This window comes from Mesoplodon bidens (genome assembly GCF_964165515.1).
Source record: "Mesoplodon bidens genome assembly, chromosome: 18".
NCBI lineage: Eukaryota > Metazoa > Chordata > Mammalia > Artiodactyla > Ziphiidae > Mesoplodon > Mesoplodon bidens.
This window is the reverse complement of record NC_138175.1, coordinates 16,533,530-16,551,193: the sequence shown is the minus strand read 5'-3', so window position 1 is coordinate 16,551,193 and position 17,664 is coordinate 16,533,530. Positions and strand designations below refer to the sequence as shown.

The following is a 17,664-nucleotide window of genomic DNA, read 5'->3' as shown; positions in this document are numbered from 1 at the left end:
TGGGAAAACTGGCTCCATCGGACGCTGTGAAAAGACGGTGGAATTTTCATCTGCTGCCGATTTCACGCACTGTCCTGAAAGTGATTTCGGCCACAAACCTTTGATCTGAGAGTGAAACTTGCCCCCCCTCGTGTGCTTCTGGAGGCAGGAGTTGGTGACTGCTCAGACCTCCTACTCTTTGTGTGTGTGTGTGTGAGTGAGTGTGTGTGTGTGTGTGTGTGGTGGGGGTGAGTTAGCTAAAGAGAAGGGCTGAACTGCTTGTGGGTCTTTGGTGGTGGGCAAAAAAGCAATTTTGCTGGGTTCTTGGTTGTACCTGATTTTATCCAGGAATGTGACTGGAGAAAAACTCTTCTGGGAGTCTATTGGTTGAGCTAGATTTTGAATGAGAACTGTTGCCCTTGCACATCTCTGTTGTAGGCTCTGCATTTCCATATGAAAATTCCAGTTCACAGCCAGCTCTCTGTCTTCTTTGAGTCTCCTTAGTGGAGAGGCCAGAGTCAGATGAGCTGAATGAAGACGGCGGGGGTGGGGGGCTTAATTAGATACTTGAGTTCAGGCCTCATCCGCACCCCCCCCCAAAGTCATATATATCCCTGTTCAGATATGAAGTCTCGATTCAGTATATAAAAAGCTCTTTTCAAGAGTTTAAACTCCTGTAAGCCTATAAAAAGTACATATGTATAGCCATCAGCTTACTTGCTTTCCACACTTATGGTTTCAGAGCAGCCTATTTTGGACAGCTTTTCTCTTCCTGACATGTTTGTCCAGTGAAAATATGCTAAAGAACACGTGTGTGCCTTTTTTCTCCTCCTCAGCAACTTTCCTGTCTTTTTTTTTTTTTCTTTTAAACAGTTTTTCTTAACTGCTCAAGAAATAATGTAAGCCTCTTCCACCATTTCAGGCCCTCTTCCTAAAATGCTCTTTGGCTCAGGGCCTTGGTTCTTAATGTGCATTTGGCTGGTAGGGGGAGTGGTTTTTGCTTTCCCTGTAACATTGCCGCGTTTCCCAGTGCAACATCTGTGTCGTTGCTAAAGCGTCAAGTCAACTTGTGGACGCTTAAAGAAGAGGCCCGTGGATTCAGTGTGTTAGAAGGCTGATGTCACTGCAAAAGCAGCTGCTTTCAAACTGCTCTTAAAACGTAGTTGCAGGTAAAGAATGGCAGGGGTGAAAATTCTAGGGGTTCCCCCACTTTTTCAAAGGGGAGGTGAAGCTGGTTTTTCCTGCAACAGGTATGAAACCAGAGGCAGAGGTATCTTTGGGGAAAGCAGAGAACTTTTACACCTTTTGGGAAAGGACTGTCAGTTTATTTTTCGCTTGCTGGGGAATCTAGTGTTTGTCCAGACATTGGAGATATTGTCTGATGAAGGAAATCCTGGTGCAAACTCCTAAGTGTCTAATTGGAGGAGGTGTGATCTTGCTCATTGGTGAAAGAAATGAGATAATTACAAAATACAACAGGGTAGGGTTCAGGTCAGGATCAGAGTGCTACTTATGAGTCACCCCTTGAAATGGGGGTGCTGGTGTCCACACTCTGTTGTCCTGGGAGAAGCAGAGATGAATCAAATGAGCCTGCTTTTTGGGAATTCTGTTCTCCACTCTGCTCTAGTCTGGGACCCCTCTGCTGGGGTCGTAGGCGTAGGGGCTGGCTCTGTTCCAGCCTGACGGTGTGACTGTGGACCCACTATGCAACCTCTTTGAGCCTTATTACTTCCTTTCTCTGTAAAATGGGCAAAATGGGCACCTCACACCTAAGAGTGGGAATGAAATGAAATAGAAAACAAGTCTTCCCGGTGCATATTCGGTAGCCTCTCCACAAATGTTAGTTCCCATCCGCACGTCCTTTCCTTTATGTTTCTTTTGTCCCTGCCGACGGCCCTGGCTCCCTTGTTTCCCAGCACCCTGGAAGAAAGAAACTAAAAGGTCCAGTGTTTCTTCTGTTCTTCCCTTAGGGGCTGGGAATACAGCCAACTCTTTTTGACATCCTGCAACTGCGATCAGGAGTGAAAGGGTCTGAAATTGACACAGTGTCCCCATCCTCCCCAGCCCTCCCCTCACGTGCCCCCCCTTTGCCCCCCCCCAAGCTGGCAGGCGGCCTTCGAAGTGAGCAGCCCACTCAATGACCCACCTAGAGAGGCCTTCCCGGGCTGGCTTGTATATGCTAATAGGCCTGACTTGTCCTGGCTTGTTTGTCGTGATTTGTGGAGGCATTTATATGCAAATACTATCAACTTGCTGAGTTAATTATCATTTGCCCCCCCCCCGCCCCCGCCTTCCTGCACAGCCTCCCAGCCTGGCTCCGCGAAAGGGGCTGTTCACATTCGTCCCGGAGCCCTTCCTGTCTTGGCCTCCTCCGTCCGCTGCCCTGTCCCCTTCCTGTCCCTGCAGGCCCGCTCACAGCTCCCTCACTGCTTTGCTGCCCAGCACAGGAACCTCTGTGGTCCGGGCTGGGGAACTGGGCATGCCAGTGGCTTGCCCAGTTCGGAGCCTCCGCGAGAGGCGTCACTCTGCACGCAGTGCGGGGTCAGGCTCACTTTGCACGGAGCTTTTAAACCCCATTTTCTACCGAGTAGCCTGAAACACAGCTGCCCAGACCTTTCAGCCCTTGAAACTCAGTCCTCAGTCTGGTGAGAAAGTGAATATAGTTTTAACATTATTATCATTACTTTCATTTTTCCACATCTTGAATACCACTGAGACCTGTTCCCAATCCTGAGCCCTGCAGAGAAGCCATTTTTCAAAGGGATGCCCCCTCCAGCCCCCTGCCCCTGGAAATCTGAGTATTTATAGGTATGGTTTCGTGGACCTCATCTAGTCCTTGCCCGGTTGTGTGTGGGCACCGTTGACATTTGGGTTTGATAATTTTTTGTTGGGGGGTGTCCCTCACTTCTTCAGGTCACATGCCAGCAGTGCCCCTGCTGCCCCCAACTCCCAATCAAAAATGTCTCCCGGAATTGCCACTGTCTCCTGGGGAGGCAGAATTGCCCCCCACCCCCACCCCCTGGTTGAGAACCACTGGGATAGACATTGCATTTGCTTCTCTTGGATAAAAAGAGGGCAGATTCCTCCCACCTCCAAGTTAGACATACTTGTCAGGCATCCTCTGAGATAGTGATTTGACATAGCTGATATCAGATGTTGCCATTTGCTTAATTTTATGGTCTTTTTAGCATCTAAAAATTAAGACTCTTTTCTTTTAGGGCATGGTCATGGGCTGGTGTTTGAGGTTGTAACATTTTCATCCCCTGGAGGACCAGCCCGTAGAAATAGAACCCATATGTAATTGTACACTTTCCAGGCATCACGTTAATAAAAAGTAAAAAGATACAGGAAGAATGAAGTTTAAAATGTCTTCTTTTGCACAACCTACAATATCCCCACAACATTCTCAGCTCAGCAGTTGGGACTCACCCCGTTTCCAGAGCTCAGGAGCAGTGTATGGGCAGTGGCTACCATATTGGACAGCTCAGCCCTATCTAGGATCATTCTGGTGGTTGCCACCATATTGGACAGCTCAGCAATATCTAGGATGATTCATGCTCTTTCCAGCTGTGGGATCAAACCATTTTCTACAGTTCCTGAGTCTGGGAGAAAGTTTTTTTCTTTCCTTAAAAAAAAAAGGCTTTGTGTTTATTCTCTGCAGTGTAGGGCCTTGGCTGCACAGATGCAGCTGTGTGGAGTGGAGGCCTCTAATCTCTAGGGAAGCTCCCCCGGCCTCCGTGGGGGAGCACCCTGGGCCGGGCCTGGGAGGAGGATAACTAATTCCGAGGGCTCAGTGTACTCTCTCACACCGAACAAACTAATGGTTCGGGTTAATTTTGTGTACAAGGTCCCTTTTGTTGGAGAAGGGGGTGAAAGTCCGCAGCTGTGACCGGAAACAGGGGAAGGGCCTACTGGGATGACCTTGTTTCGGAAAGTCTAAATGGAACACTAATGGCAGAGATCTAAGACGGGTGATGTATGTGTGTGTTTGACTGGGCCTGAAGAGAAGGTGAAGCGTATTTTAAAAGTTACTTTTAGTGCAACCTCCCAGATAACCATAGGTGGGAGGCCAGTTACAATGTATGGCGAGCCGGTAGTCAGGCCTGTGTCTTGGCCTCATTTTATCTTTTGAGTCCAGGCTCTGTAGCTTAACTGGTGGTGCTCTGTTTGTTTATTTTATCTTTTTTTGGAGGGGGGAGGGCAGTGGGGGCTGGTCAGGTTTTGCAGTGAAGCTTAGTGGCATTTTTTAACACACAGAGAGCCGTTCACATTTCTGCTCCCGGGTGCTTTGGGACGTGTCACTCCTTGCTGTCCCTATTTAATAATAACGTCCCCTGAGCGTTGCACTGTAGAGTTTCCAGTAGCCTGGAGTGCAGGCCCACCCCTTGCACGGTGACACAAGCCTGCCAAAGACGTGACCGGGGCAGGAGGTGTGGAGTCCTTAATATAGCCCCGAGCCCCAGGTTTCTTTCATCTCTGAGGTCAGTCAGCCTTTTCCTGTTGCCTCTAGAGTTACTGGGCCGGCGTCACTGGGCCGGCCAGCACACCCCGGCACGCTTTGCTAGTGAACAGGGCGGCTTTGGGTGGCGATTTCCTGGCCGTTTCTGCACAGCAGGTGCTCCAGGGGTATCTTCCCACACCCGATGGGATCCCTGCACTGAGCCATTCCCCCAACGCTCCCTTTCTTAGAACTTAAAGAGATCCCAAAGTTTATGAAGTCCCCACGACTGGATGCTCTCCTTTCTACCCCAGTATCCCAAGGAAGGACCTTGCAAACTGCTCCCAAGCTTTGTTCTTGGAAAATGTATGATCTTGAGCTCACGGGGACTGTGCTCCCCATGATGCATTGTATCATCGGGTTGCAGCATTTGCAGCAAAATCTTGCTTATTTCTTATTTGCGCTTTGACTGGGTACAGGTTTCTTTGGGGGGGGGTTCTTTCCTGAGGGGCGATAAGGATAAAATAGGAAGTTCTTCTGAGTTTTGGACCTATTTACAAAAATAACCTCTTGATTGGTAGATTGGAGTAGGTTTGTGGATAACTTTTTTTTTTTTTTCCTGAGGGTGGTTGATGCGGTCTAAGGTTCCTTCAGACTTTTCATGTTACCAGTCCCGTAAGCCACTGCCATCTGCTTTAAAATTTTTATTTTTTCATTTTAAATCCTCAAAGACAAAGGGACCTGGAAGCTCAGACCTGTCCTGCCACATTCCTGAGTAATTTGGTTTTGATTAACCCAAGGAGAAAAGTTGGTTTCTCCTAGCGACTGAGGGGATCAAAGCTCCAGGAGGGGCAGTTCTAATACACGCCGTCCCCCCCCCACTCCCCCTCCCTGGGCGTTTCAACCTTCCCCCTCTTTAGAAAGCCTGAGCAGCAGTTATTTCCACTTTCTGACTCTCAGAGAAATGGAAGTGTGTCACAGAGCTTTGGATGGACAGACTGGGGAGAAAAAGCGCCCCCCCCCATTCCTTTCTTCCTAAACTCCTTTTCCCCCCACAAAGCTGCAAAGCACATTCCTGTGCTAATCCTGCTGCTGGAGGAATGCAAATGGCTGTAATTGTGTGCCCCAGGATGGGCCTTCCGCATCTGTGCAGCTTTTCTTCTTTGAGGAGGTGGCTAAAAAGTGCATTTACATGGAGAAATGAGACTGGCCTGTGATCCCTCGTGGTGGGATGGGCGCTGTCTCATAGGAGAGGGGCCATGTCTGTGTCCTCTGCCCCTTGCTCCCTTCCCGTCCCATTTTATAGTGTGAGCACGTGAGGGTGGGGTGCGGCTGGGTACCAGCCTCCTGCTGGGCACATTTTATGGGAGGGGCAGTTGAAAGAGAGAACTCTGCTCTCCATAGTGAGAAATCCAGCTGGAGGAGGAGGCAAGCCTTGGATTAAACCACAATAAACAACTTTTTATTATTTTTCAAATCAGATGATTGGTCTCCGACGTAATTGATAACATTTTGAAAGAGGGTGTGTCACTCCCCTGGCCTTGTGCAGCTTCTGATGCACATCTGACCTTCTGCCTCCCCCTCCCCCAACCCATCGCCAAATTGCAAGTGTAAGTGATTTGGATACTAAGATTTTTCAGCATGATTACAGTTAGACTCACTTGGGAGTCTGTACGTTGTAGCTTTGGGCGGGGGATGTTCAAAATCGACAAGAAAGTTCTGTCTCAGTCCTATTCAAGAACATTTCACTCCTGGCTGAGTTTGAAGTTGAAAGACAGACTGAGTTTCTAGAATAGCACCATCCAATAGAAATACAATACAGGAGTTACATATATAATTTAAAATTTTCTAGTATACACATTAAAATATTAAAAAGAAACCGGTGACATTAATTTTATTTATACTTTCTGTAGCCCACTATATCTGAAATGTTATCATTTTACCATGTAATCAATATAAAGAAAACTATGAATGAGACACTTTGCATCCTTAAAAAAAATCCCACATGTATTTTATACTTACAGCATATCTCATTTCGGACTAGCCCCCTTTCCCCGGCTCAGCATGCCTGAGGGGCTAGTGGCTGCCTATCGACAGGGCAGGGCTGGCATTTCAGGATGCTGCCCCGGGCTCTTCTGAGGCATTCGATTGATGGAGCTGGGTCACCCACCATCTCTTGTGACCAGCTGCTTCCATTTACTGGAGTTCAGGGGTACAGGCTGCATCTACACTGTTTTTTCTGTAAAAATCACCCAAGTCTGCTGACATCCTTATGGGATTGTTAGGAGGCAAAACATGTGATGCTGCTGTGCAAGTGTTTTTTAAGCTGTTTCTTGACACGCAGGTGGGAGGAGGAAGTATCCACCTGGCTTTGAAGGCCATTCCAAAGAAAGAACAGCAGAGTGGCAGCAAGTGGTCCCAGCCCTGTGGGAGAGGGCAGGACAGCCTTCATTTGTGTGAGTTCTGGTGGGTTTATGACAACAGTCTTATTGCTTTATGCGTCACCCCTTGCTTTTTTTGTGCCCTCAGAGTGGCATGGCTGCACGGAGCTTCTGGAAACCATCCATTTCACCCTGTCCGTGGTGGCTTACTAGTCTGTAGTAGGACGGGGACCTTGGACGTGTGGGTAATCAGTGCACTGTCCTCTCTGACACCACACAGGCTTCCTGGTTGGTTGACCTGGGCTGATGTGGTGTGTTGCTTGGAGGGGCCTGTCTTTTGGAGGCTCCCGTGCTGCCTAGGCGCTGCTGTTGCTGGTCCCCAATCCCAACAAAAGACCCCTTCTCTTCTTCCCTTAGTGTTGATTTGAATTTCTGATTTTTCACATTATCTTGATGCCACACAGTGGAGCCCTCTTTCACTCTCCAGGGCCAGTGGTCGTCTCTAGTTGGAGGTAGAGAAAGAGGGAGGCGAAGGGTGATAAGGCAAAATCAGAAACCGCCTTGCACGTGAGGATAAGGGAAGGGATATGACTGAGCCACGAAGCCCCACCCTAGACTTTTTTTTTTTTTTAAGGCTGTTCGTACGTTTCTCCTGTTCGCTCCTGAAGGGACTTCTTCTCAAAGTTGGAGGATTTAAGTCCTACTGACATTACAGCCCTGATGAGTAAAACAGCAAGGATGGCTTTCGCCCGGCTTCTGCTGGCAGAGAGCGCAGCTGTAAACCTGTCCCACAGAGGATGCGCCTTCTTGCTGAGCGGCGGCTAAGTGCTGGGGTTTTCTCACTATTGATCTCAGCGTTCCTTAGTCGATGCATGTGATAAGAACAATCTTCCTTCACCATCGCTGTGCCCAGGGCACACAGCCAGCCTCGGCCAATCCGAGGCCCTCCTCCGGGAGGACGGTGGGAGGTGTGCCCCTGGTAAGCTGAGAGGCGGGTGTGGGTTTGGGGTTTTAGGGAAGGAGGTATCTAATTCCCTCAACGGGCCGGCCTCCTGTGCAGGCAGGAAAAAACCTGTGAAAGTGTGAGGTTGTGTGGCCCCGGCGCCGGCCTCTGCTGGGGCTGGAGGAGTGCAGCGGTCTGACCCTGGGTGAAAAGTTCAAATCTGCATTTAAAAGGAGTGCCAGGACCGCCCCCCCCTTTTACTCCTAGTCAAGTTGAAACTGTTCGTGTTTTAGTAGATATGGTCAGGCCTCATGCCGGGACATCAGACAGCTCCTGGTTCACTTCTGCCACAACCCGACGACGCGGGAAGCTGTGTGTGTGTGTGGGAGGGTCTTTTCTAAGATGTCGTTCTTGGGTAGCAGTAATTGTTGAGGGACACCACCCCCGACTGGGCGCCTGGGGGAGTCGGAAGTTTGTTCCTTGGTCTGATGCTGGGTGTTTAACCCCTTTCCCCATGCGCTCTTGGCAAGGCCTTTCCTTTTCCGACCTCCTCCCTCCAGGGCCACGGTGGGTGGTGTGGAGGCACTGGCAGGCCTGGGGGAGGGGGGGCAAGGTGACGTCTGGTGGCCACGATACCCTCTCCAGGGAGGGGCTGCTCCCTGTCTTGGCCTTGTGGTTTAAAATGCTCTGCTGGGCCCGACCGGGGCAAGTCAGCCAGCCCCCTCCTCCTCTGTGCCCGTTGGCACTCCTGAGCAAGGGGCGCCCTGTACTTTTCTGGAAGCTTTTATGGCCTCAGTGGGTGGAATCAAAGTGAGGCCGCACGGGGTCAAGGAGGGCGCGGGCCTGGGGGTGGGGAGGAACAGGGGTGGTGTGGTGGGAAGGGGAGCCTGGCCCCCACCGGTCTTCAGTCCAGGAGGAGTGACAGAAGTGCCGTGGCAGCCGCCTTCCCCTCCCCCCTCCCCCCATCCTGCTACCCCGCACAGAAGGGGGTCTGGTCACAGCCGCCCGGAAACCCCTGCACTCGGGCCCTGATCTGTTTACTCGAGCATTAGGTGAATGTAAACAGTTCAACCTCTCCGATTTTATATCCCTAAAGGGTCTGAGTGTGAATACAAATGGGTATTAGGCCCCTGCGGTTTCAATGACTGTCCCCACCCGCTCCCTTGCTAACTAGCAGGTCTTTAACCTGCCCAGAGGAAGATAAGGTCCTCTGCAAAACCCAGGGCTCCGGGTGCCTCCTTTTGCTTTTCTTTTTGGTTTTGAATGCTGAGATTTAAAAAGTGGTTTTGGGAGGCCTCCATCTGTAAGACTGAATGTTGAAGAGAGCAGAGAGAAGGGCTTCTGTTAAGGGGAAGTCTAGAGTTACTTTGATCTCTTATTTGGGGAGGAAGAGAAGTTTTCTGTGTTCCCGTTACTTTGTCAAAAGCACTTGTGAATGTTGACTCTTTGGTTAAAGTAATACTTTCGCACCAATCAGGTGGTGTCGTATATCTTTGTTTCATTCTTTCTGAATCTTTTTTCTTAGTTAAAGCATAGTTGGGAACTTAGGCTTTTGGACACTCCTCCCTGTAAGAAGGGTGGTCTCTAGGGAAGGATCTTTCGGGTCAGTTTAACACATCTTATTTTCTCCCCTACTGGGGTGGGACGCATACATTTTTGTTTTCTTCAGGAGATCATGGGAACTCAAAGTCTTGAGGGTCATGCCAGGTCACTTTACCCACAGGGTTCTAGAATATACATTCTGTTAGGGAGCTGGCATTCCTTCTGAAATCCCAGCACCCTCACTCCCCCACTCCTGACTTCTCCCACTCTACTCCCCCTGCCCCACCCCGTTCCAGTAAGGGGCTCCCTTCTTTGCAACCAGAGGGCCCTCGTGACCCACAGAGGAAGGAGCAGAACGTCCCCCCCAATCCCCGCCTTGTACGTTTGCGTTCTGGTTCATGCGTTCAAGGCCCGGGCAGTTCTGTTCCTGCGGTGGCGCTGAGTCCAGTCACGCCATCACAGGGGCATTTTAATTAGCAGTGCCTTAGTCATTAGTGAGTTATTGTTTTTGTCTGGAAACACTTAAGTACTGTTTACTTGATGTCTCAACGAAATGCAAAACAGCAATTAAGCAGAAATTTGTTGTATGTGGCAGGAGCCAAAATGGATTGTCAAAAGCAGGTCGTGGTTCCTCCAAACCAAGTAAAATCGCTCTTCCCTTTGGCATCCTGATAACTGGAATACTCCAAGTCCTCTCTTTCTTCAAGACCTGCCGCCTGGAGTTATGTGATAGAAATACTCAGGAACTTCCTGTCTTCCTGTGTCCTGCCTTCATTGGTGTGGATAGTTAGGTTTGGTGAAGTGTTAATGTTTACCTTTTTCTTCCCTGGCATTTTTGTCCACTACCTGGAATATTTCAAAACCCTTTCCAATGAAGATTATTATTCGTGAAAACTTGCATATCCTTGTGTGGTGGTTGATGTAACTTGAGTCTGTTTTCTTTATGCTTCTTGAGACCAAGTGCCATTGTTAGTCTGATAGATACTTTGCGGCCCCTTGAGAGGGTTGGGATGCTGGGATAGATACCCCTTTTACGTAAGAAAATCCTTTTTATAGATTGGTGAAAAAGAAGCTAAAATGAAGAATTCTGGCTAAGGCAGAGCCGGAGAGGCACTAGAATAAAAAGAAAACAGGTGCGTGTGAATTGCCTGCAACTTGGGCAAGGATCATTGACCCCAAAGGGAGGAGTAGCTCCTTGCTGAGACAAACAAATAGACAAGTGGCCTCTGCTTTGGTAGGATTCCCGCTCCCCAGAATCCAAGGTTCATGGAAAATGGAATCGTGTGAGAAGGCTGAGGGGCCATCTAGGGGGTCAAGTTAACTCTAAATCACATCATCCTGGCTTCCATTCCAGGAGACAGGTTGATGTAAAAACTCTAGGTACCAAGTTCGTCATTGGGGACCCCAGTTTCTAACTGCTCGGGCTCTTGTCACTCCCTGTCTGTCTCTCTCTCTTTTTTCTTCTTTTCCCTTCAAACAGTATCTTCTGACTTCCAGATTTCTGATAAATTGATAAGAGGCATTGCGTGAGTCAATAGAGCTGTAGACACTTTGCCAATATAACCCCGGCTCTATTGATTTGCCAGTAAATTAAAGTCTTACTTAGAGGCTGCCGATATTTCTAATCTCCTGCCTCACCAATTACATCCTCCCAGCTACCTGGAAAGGGGACTTGAGCCTTTGAACCTTTATTTGTTGTTGTTGCGAGCGGGCCGCTGTCCTTCCACGGGCCTGGGGGCGCTTGCCTGCTTATCAGGTAGGAGAAGGGGGACCACGGAGGAAAATGAGCCAACTTAACTCCTTGCCTGGGATCGGTTTTCATGCTACAAGTTTCCTTAGTAAAAACTTCTGGAAAACAAATTCCATCATGGTGGTCACGGACATTTTATCGCAAGTCTGCAGGTCACTCTTACCCTTGACTTTGCCCCAAGTTTGGAGGTAGAAAAACTTGACAATAGCTGGTATTGGGGGGTCTCCCTGGCATGTTTCCTGGCTCTCTCTCGCTTGAAAAAAAATGCCGACAGCTTTCCTCTTGGCACTGAGGGAGAAGGAGAGTTAGGATCAAAAGCTGGATTATTAGTGTTTGTCACTTTTAAAAAATACCCAAGAGTTTGGAAAAGAACAGAGGAGGGGTGCCCAAAATAGGAATGGCTGGAGGCCCACGGATGTGCTTGCTGCTTTTTTGGGTTTTGTTCTGTAGCCGTTTTGCGTTCTCAGTGGAGGAGAGGCCCAGGGGAGAGAGAATTCCCTCCTTTGTGTCCGTTGTCACTCTCACCCATGGTGTCCCCTCTGCCACTCCCCTCTCTGCCTTCTCACTCACTCATTTGAAGTCAAGTAACAATAACAACTGCTTCAAGAAGCCGCCCTGGAACAGTGGGGCTCCTCGAGTTCCCTCCTGGGGGGCCCACTTTCCACGATGGCGGTGGGAGCAGATCATTTGTCTGATAAGCGCTTTCAAGTCCTGTTTATGTGGTTGCCTTCGGGAGGAAATCTCCAGGTAGGTGCTGTGTTCTCTCTAATACTCCGGAGCAAAAAATCAATGGCAGGGATAATTCCTCCTCAGCACACACTTCTCATGTGTTTCTTCCCCGAGCGGCGCTCAAAAAATTTTTAATGATAAATCCAGTCCTGGAGTCCTATTTCTTCCCCAGCATTCTTCAGGAGGACGCATTAGGAGGTGCCCGGATCCCCTTTAGGAGAAAGAACAGCTCAGACCCTAGGGCCTGGGGGTCTTCCCTCTGCCTTCTTCCTCTGCTTACCTCTCAGGTGGGAGAGCTGAGTGCTGAGCTAGGGTCAGGTAGTGTGGGAAGCTTGGTCCATCTGCTGGCTGAGTTAGGGATGGATGGAAGGTGCACCTGGAGGTCCTGGGGACCCAGGAACTGGGTGTGAGGCGTTAATGGCCTCCCCTTCTGCCAGAGGGTGACTGGATTGGTGGCCCGCGGTGGGTGGGGGGGCAGCAAAGGATCCTGCTTCAGGGCTGGTTCGGTCTCCAAGCCCTGGCCTGGAGACAGCCTCTCCACGCGTTCACTTGGCTCCCTTGGGCTGAGTGAGTGAAGAAGATGTTAGACAAGGAGAAACCCCAGGAGGTTGGGATTGACTTTCCCCTTTGTTTGGATTGCATTGTATTGTAGGAGGTGTTTAAATCTTGTTCACACCTGTCGAGGCTGAGGCCTGGCTTTGAGAGCGGTTTGGAACAAGACTTCTGTTGTTGTTGCCGAAAAGGTTTCTAGCTCAGGATAGAGGAACTTTATTGTAACAACTTGTTAATGTTCAATTAGGCAAATTCTGGGTGCCCCAGGGCAGTGGAAGGGCATGCTGGCTCTCCCTGGCTGCCCACGGCCCCTGTTGGCAGGGATGGGGCGGGAGACGCAAAGTCTTGTCCACGGGCTTCTCCGGGGGCAACAGGTGGGGCCTTGGCTGAGGCTGCGAGTCCTTCCGAGGCGTCTGAGGTTGGTGGCGGGGAAGGGAGCAGGTTGATGCCAGCCCTTCAGTGTAACAGTCTTCTCCTGTTGGCACTTGCTGGTTCTCCCACCCTTGGGGGTGGCACCAGCTGTGCATCACGCCCAGTCCAGCTGTGGGTTGGGAGGAGGGAGGGAGGCCCCCAAACCTCACGTGTGGCGGCTCCGGGATCATGCTGTCTGGGCTGTGGTACCCTGTCATCTTTCAGAATCTGAGCCTGCCTGGCCACATCTGGCTACGTTCTCTGGCTTTGGTCCTGGCGTGATTCCTTTTGAATGACTGTCCCATACCTCGATGGGCAGTGTTTTCCAGCTCCTGGTAGACTGAGGTCTTGACTGTGGAAAGGGAAAAACAGGGAGCTCGTTTCTCTCGTGGGAGGTTTTCTTAGAGATGCTTCCATTCTGCCTCCTGAACATGGTGGGCTGACAGTTGTCTTTTCACAGTGGAGGAAAAGAAGCTGGAGCTTGAAGGGATTGGAGTTGCGCTTCTAAAAAAGGCAAAAGGGAGATGCTCAGAGGGTCCCTGCTCCATCCTGTCCTCCCCTGGCCCCCTGTCATGGTGCACCTGGGACCTGGCAGCGGGGAAGGAGGTGGGAGGCGGACGTGCCTTCCCCACCGTGGTAGGGAGTCTTTTGTGCTGGCGAGGCCTGGCTGTAAAATATCGGCCCCCGTGGCAGCCTCTCGCCACGCTGTTGAGGGATGAGGAGTGCGGGGCAGCGGCAGTGTATTAAACACTAGTTGAGCACAGGAGGGGCAGTATATCACAGGAGAGAGATAAGCAAAGTTCTCTGATAGTGGATCAATAAAGGTTAGTGACATCATATCTCAAAGTGAGGGAACCTGCTTTCTGCACAGCCATTTATCAGATCACAGCCTGGAAGGGCCTTAACCCCTTTCTGGCCACATTTCTTCTTACTGAACACAGAGAGACGGAAACCCCTTCTGGGAGCTGGGGGGTCCACTCACCCCAACACTGTATTTAACGACACTGTTAAATACACGTGTGCTGGTTTTGGACATAAATGCCTTCTGCAGTTAGCATATTACTCCCGCAGTGGCTTGGGCGTGCCCTGTGCGTTTATGGAAAGTTTCTTAACTTTGAAATTTGTGCAGAAATTCCCATTAAAAGGCAGTGCTTCTACAGAAGTCTTAAGACTCGGCCAGCGTGTTATGGGTGCACAGCTGTGTTGATGTTGGACACTTGGGGGCCGGAGTTTGTGTTTGGTGTCGGATGGTCAAGCAGTTTCACTGGACGAGACTATTACAGTTGGAGTGAGCCTGAGAATGATTGGTCTTTTTTGCCTGTGGTATTCTAGATATTTACAAGTCTCCCAGTGGGCTGGGATCGGCAAACTATAAGCCTGCAGGCCAGATCTGACCCAGCACCTGTTTTTGTATGGTCTTCAAGCTAAGAATGGTTTTTACCTTTTTAAATGGTGAGGGGAGTCCAAAAAAGAATGTTATTTCATGACACATGAAATTATGCAAAAATTGTACTTGTGTCCATAAATAACATTTGGCAAACAGCCAAGCTTGTTCGTTTACGTGTTGTCTGTGGTGGCTTTCATGCTACAGTGACAGAGCTGAGCAGTTGCAGCAGAGACTGAACGGCCCACAAAGCTGAAAGTATTTACCTAGCTCTTTACGGAAAAAAGTTTGCCAATCTCTAGTCTAGCCTCTGATATCAAATCCACTGCTAACTAGCTGTGTGACCTTAGGTAAGTCACTTAACTTCTCTGTTTCATTGGTCTCTGTAATAAAATCTTGTCTCTTGCGTACTCCAGGATGTTCTGAAAGTCAAATGAAAATTGGTGAGAGATGCGTTTGAAAAATAGCTTGTGTTTGCACGGTATTTATTATTAAATTAGCAGACCCTTCAGCATGTATATCTATCTAAGACTGCTAGGATGTGGGGACTTGCCTTCTGGAAACCTAGCACCTGGCGTGATAGTTAGAGCTTGTCTCATCCCTGCGTTGTGTTGGGTGAAGTTTGAGTTTCTTCGTCTCTCTGAAAACTTGAAGACATGCATCTTCCCAGAGTGAACATCTTTTGCTTTGCAAGGGAACATCAGTTTTCCTCAGCGACTGCTGAGATTTTTATCCTTAAAGAGTTGGATCACTTTTCTTTCCTTCCCACTGGTGATTTATAGATGGAGAGAGCAGGCCTTTTCCTGTAGGTCTCTGGCCGTTTATCTTTTAGGTTGGGCCCTGACAATATGCTGGCTGGGTTGTTCGCATTGGCCGGGGCATTTGGGGGCGAGATGCCAGTTCCAGGGCCCAGGGGTGGTTGGGGGACGGGGGAGGCCGGCGATTCCAGCCCAAGGCTAATGGGCTGATGTCCAAGTGGAAAGTGTATTTTCATTGAGGAAGTGTAGGTATTAGTGGAGCCTGGATTACTGTGTGATTGTGCTGTCAATACTGCCGTATTGAGTCTGTGAGAGCCCGCACAATACGGGGAAACACTTAGCTCACTACTGCTGCTTATTGAGAAGCCAATAGCAATTTACTTGCTGACACTTGACATCAAATCCATTCCCAGAGGTGGAGCTCCCGCAAACGACAATGGAGCTCCGGCTTATTCCCGGGGCCCTCCCACCTTGGGGGCCCGGCGGGGGAGCCATGGGGGGGGATGCTCTTGTTTAACTTCCAGAGCTGACCAGACGTTTTCTTCTCCAAATCGCTCTTGTCCGCGTCTTCTGTCAACAAGTGCTCAGTGGCCCCCTCTTCATTCCTCCCTGGGGTGTGAGTTTTCTACATGTGGGAACTGTCTCCTCCTCTTGACAAAAAAGTTGGTTCCTTAAAATGGATACATGAGGAAATCATATGAGGGAGAGGGCCGAGCAGCGTCTTTAGGAGATGGGCGGGATGATCTGGGGGAAGGCCAGGAGGGTGCTGCGTCGGGGAGTAGAGAGACCCCGTGGTACCCGGGGCAGGGGGCTGGGCCTCCCTGTGCCCCTGGGCTTGGTGGGGGGGCTGGGGAGGGGGGGCGTGTGATTTCAGAGCTGCTGGGATCAGGCACAGCTGGACACTGTGTGGAGTGGGTCTGCAAAGCGTACAGCTGCTTGATTCAGTGTTTTTACATGGCCAAGTCATTTAGATGCCTTCAGACCCCAGATTCTTCTCCCCATAATCAGCTTGCAAATCAGGGCAACTGGATTCTGGGAGGCATTTGGGGGTGACCAGCCCACGGCTCCCATTGGCTGTTCTGGCCTCACTGAACGCCGGTGCCAGTGAGTTTTGTCTCTGTGTCCCCATGCCTCGGGGTCCAGTCCAGAGGTTCCTAGTGTGTCTTACGTGGATTTCTCTGCAGCCACTTCTTGCTGGTTGGGTGAAGGGAGAATGAGGCTTGCGTTGCGATGGTTGGAGAATCTCTAACCCTGTCACCGTCACCATCACCGTGGATGGTGCTGTTGCCTGTGGGTGGGGGAGGGAAAGCAGGGGGAGGAGGCCCAGGCCTGTGGGATATCGTGAGGCTCAGTGGAGGCCGGCCAGTAACTCCCTGGAGTCTGCTGCCTTCACGTGGAAGGCACCGCCCGTGGGAGGTTGTCTTGCCTCACTCCTTCCTCGTCCCTCCCTTCTCCTACCTTCCCCTGCTCACCCAGCCTCCTCCTTCCTCTGCCAAAGACTCAGTTATTTCATTCACCTCAAGCAAAGTAGAGCAGCGTGGAAGTGAGATTAGGGGCCTCTGACTGTTTTACCTTTTCTCCAGTGACCTTGATCAGACCCAGCCTCTGATGCCGATCAAGGCAGCCTGCGCCTCTGCTCTTGGTGATGCGCCATGCCGGGGACGATGCTATTTAATTATGATACTGCTTTGTTATAGGATAACTTTCTCTCAGAAGATGACGGCACTTAAAAGAGGTCATTCTACCCCGTTTACAGAAAGCTGGTGTCGTTCCCCGCACCCCCCAACCTTGGGCCTGTCCAGAAATGGATGTGTCACTCAGCTCTTCTGCTTTCTGTCACCGCCTAGCATAGATGAAGTCACATTGCCTTGGACCGACACGATGGTGTGTGTTGTCAGAGCGACCTTCTCCTGGTTGCTCCAGGCTCTGGGATCAGTGTAGGTGGGGGCAAAGCAACACAAAGTGTGCCTGGTGGTTTTGAGGTTGTGGACCTGAGCTGTGATTCCACCAAACTTCAGATGCTCACTTTAACCCTTGCCTAAGCCCTACTTTCTTTAACACAAAGGGACCGTCTTGAAGGATGCCTTAGGGGTCCTTCTTGGTCCAGATTATCATGGGAGGGAATCCGGAAGGTGCTTGGACCTGGCAGGGGCGGCAGGAAGCGTTCTCATCAGCATGGTGACGTTGCCCCAGTTCCTGGGGGAGGTTGATCTCTATCTGGCTGTTCCTCGGCTGGTGGTTTGGGTGGATTGAAAGGCAGGGGAAGGTCCTTGCAGGTGGCCATGCTGGTTCCTGACCAGTGTGAAGATGGGGAGGCCTTGGCTTTGTCCAGGACGGGTTTAAGGCTTAGGATCATGCAGATGCAGGCTCACACGCCTTCCGGAATTAAGGGTGGGACTTTGTGCGTTCATTTTCATCTTCAAGAGACTCTTCCAAATCTGCAGCTATTACTCGGACACCTGCAGTGAAGACCTGTGTTTTAGTAACATCTGGGGAGTTGTTCTGGTGTGCTTATCTCACTTCAACTTAAGTTTCTGGGACTTGGCCCTTTTCTTCAGCCTCATTCTCACAGGCCGAGTCCGGGCCCCATCCCTTTGTGGCTGAACTCCTGCAGGTTCTGAGGAATCTCCAGTCCACCCATCCTCTGCCTCTAGGCAGCCTCTATCTGGAGATTTCAAAGTCGTGGCCTGCAGGCAAAACCTGGCCTAGAGACGAGTTTTGTTCAGCACCTATGGTATTTTAAAAATAGACATATTTCATCATAAAAATCTGGATTGGAAACTTCTCCTGGAAAAAA

General features: G+C 50.2%; 1 protein-coding gene across 7 annotated transcripts in view; it reads left to right on the top strand.

Moving 5' to 3' along the window:
• The window catches only part of ZFHX3 (zinc finger homeobox 3), a 257,266-nt gene that overhangs the window by 15,594 nt on the left and 224,008 nt on the right, over positions 1 to 17,664 (top strand). Inside the window, exon 1 of one of the 7 annotated variants that reach the window (XM_081215223.1) lies at positions 6,538 to 6,873. The exons of the other annotated variants lie outside the window; for them this stretch is intronic. The gene's annotated coding sequence lies outside the window, so the exon portion shown is untranslated. Of the gene's footprint in view, positions 1 to 6,537; positions 6,874 to 17,664 lie in introns of those variants that run through there. 7 annotated transcript variants of the gene reach the window in all.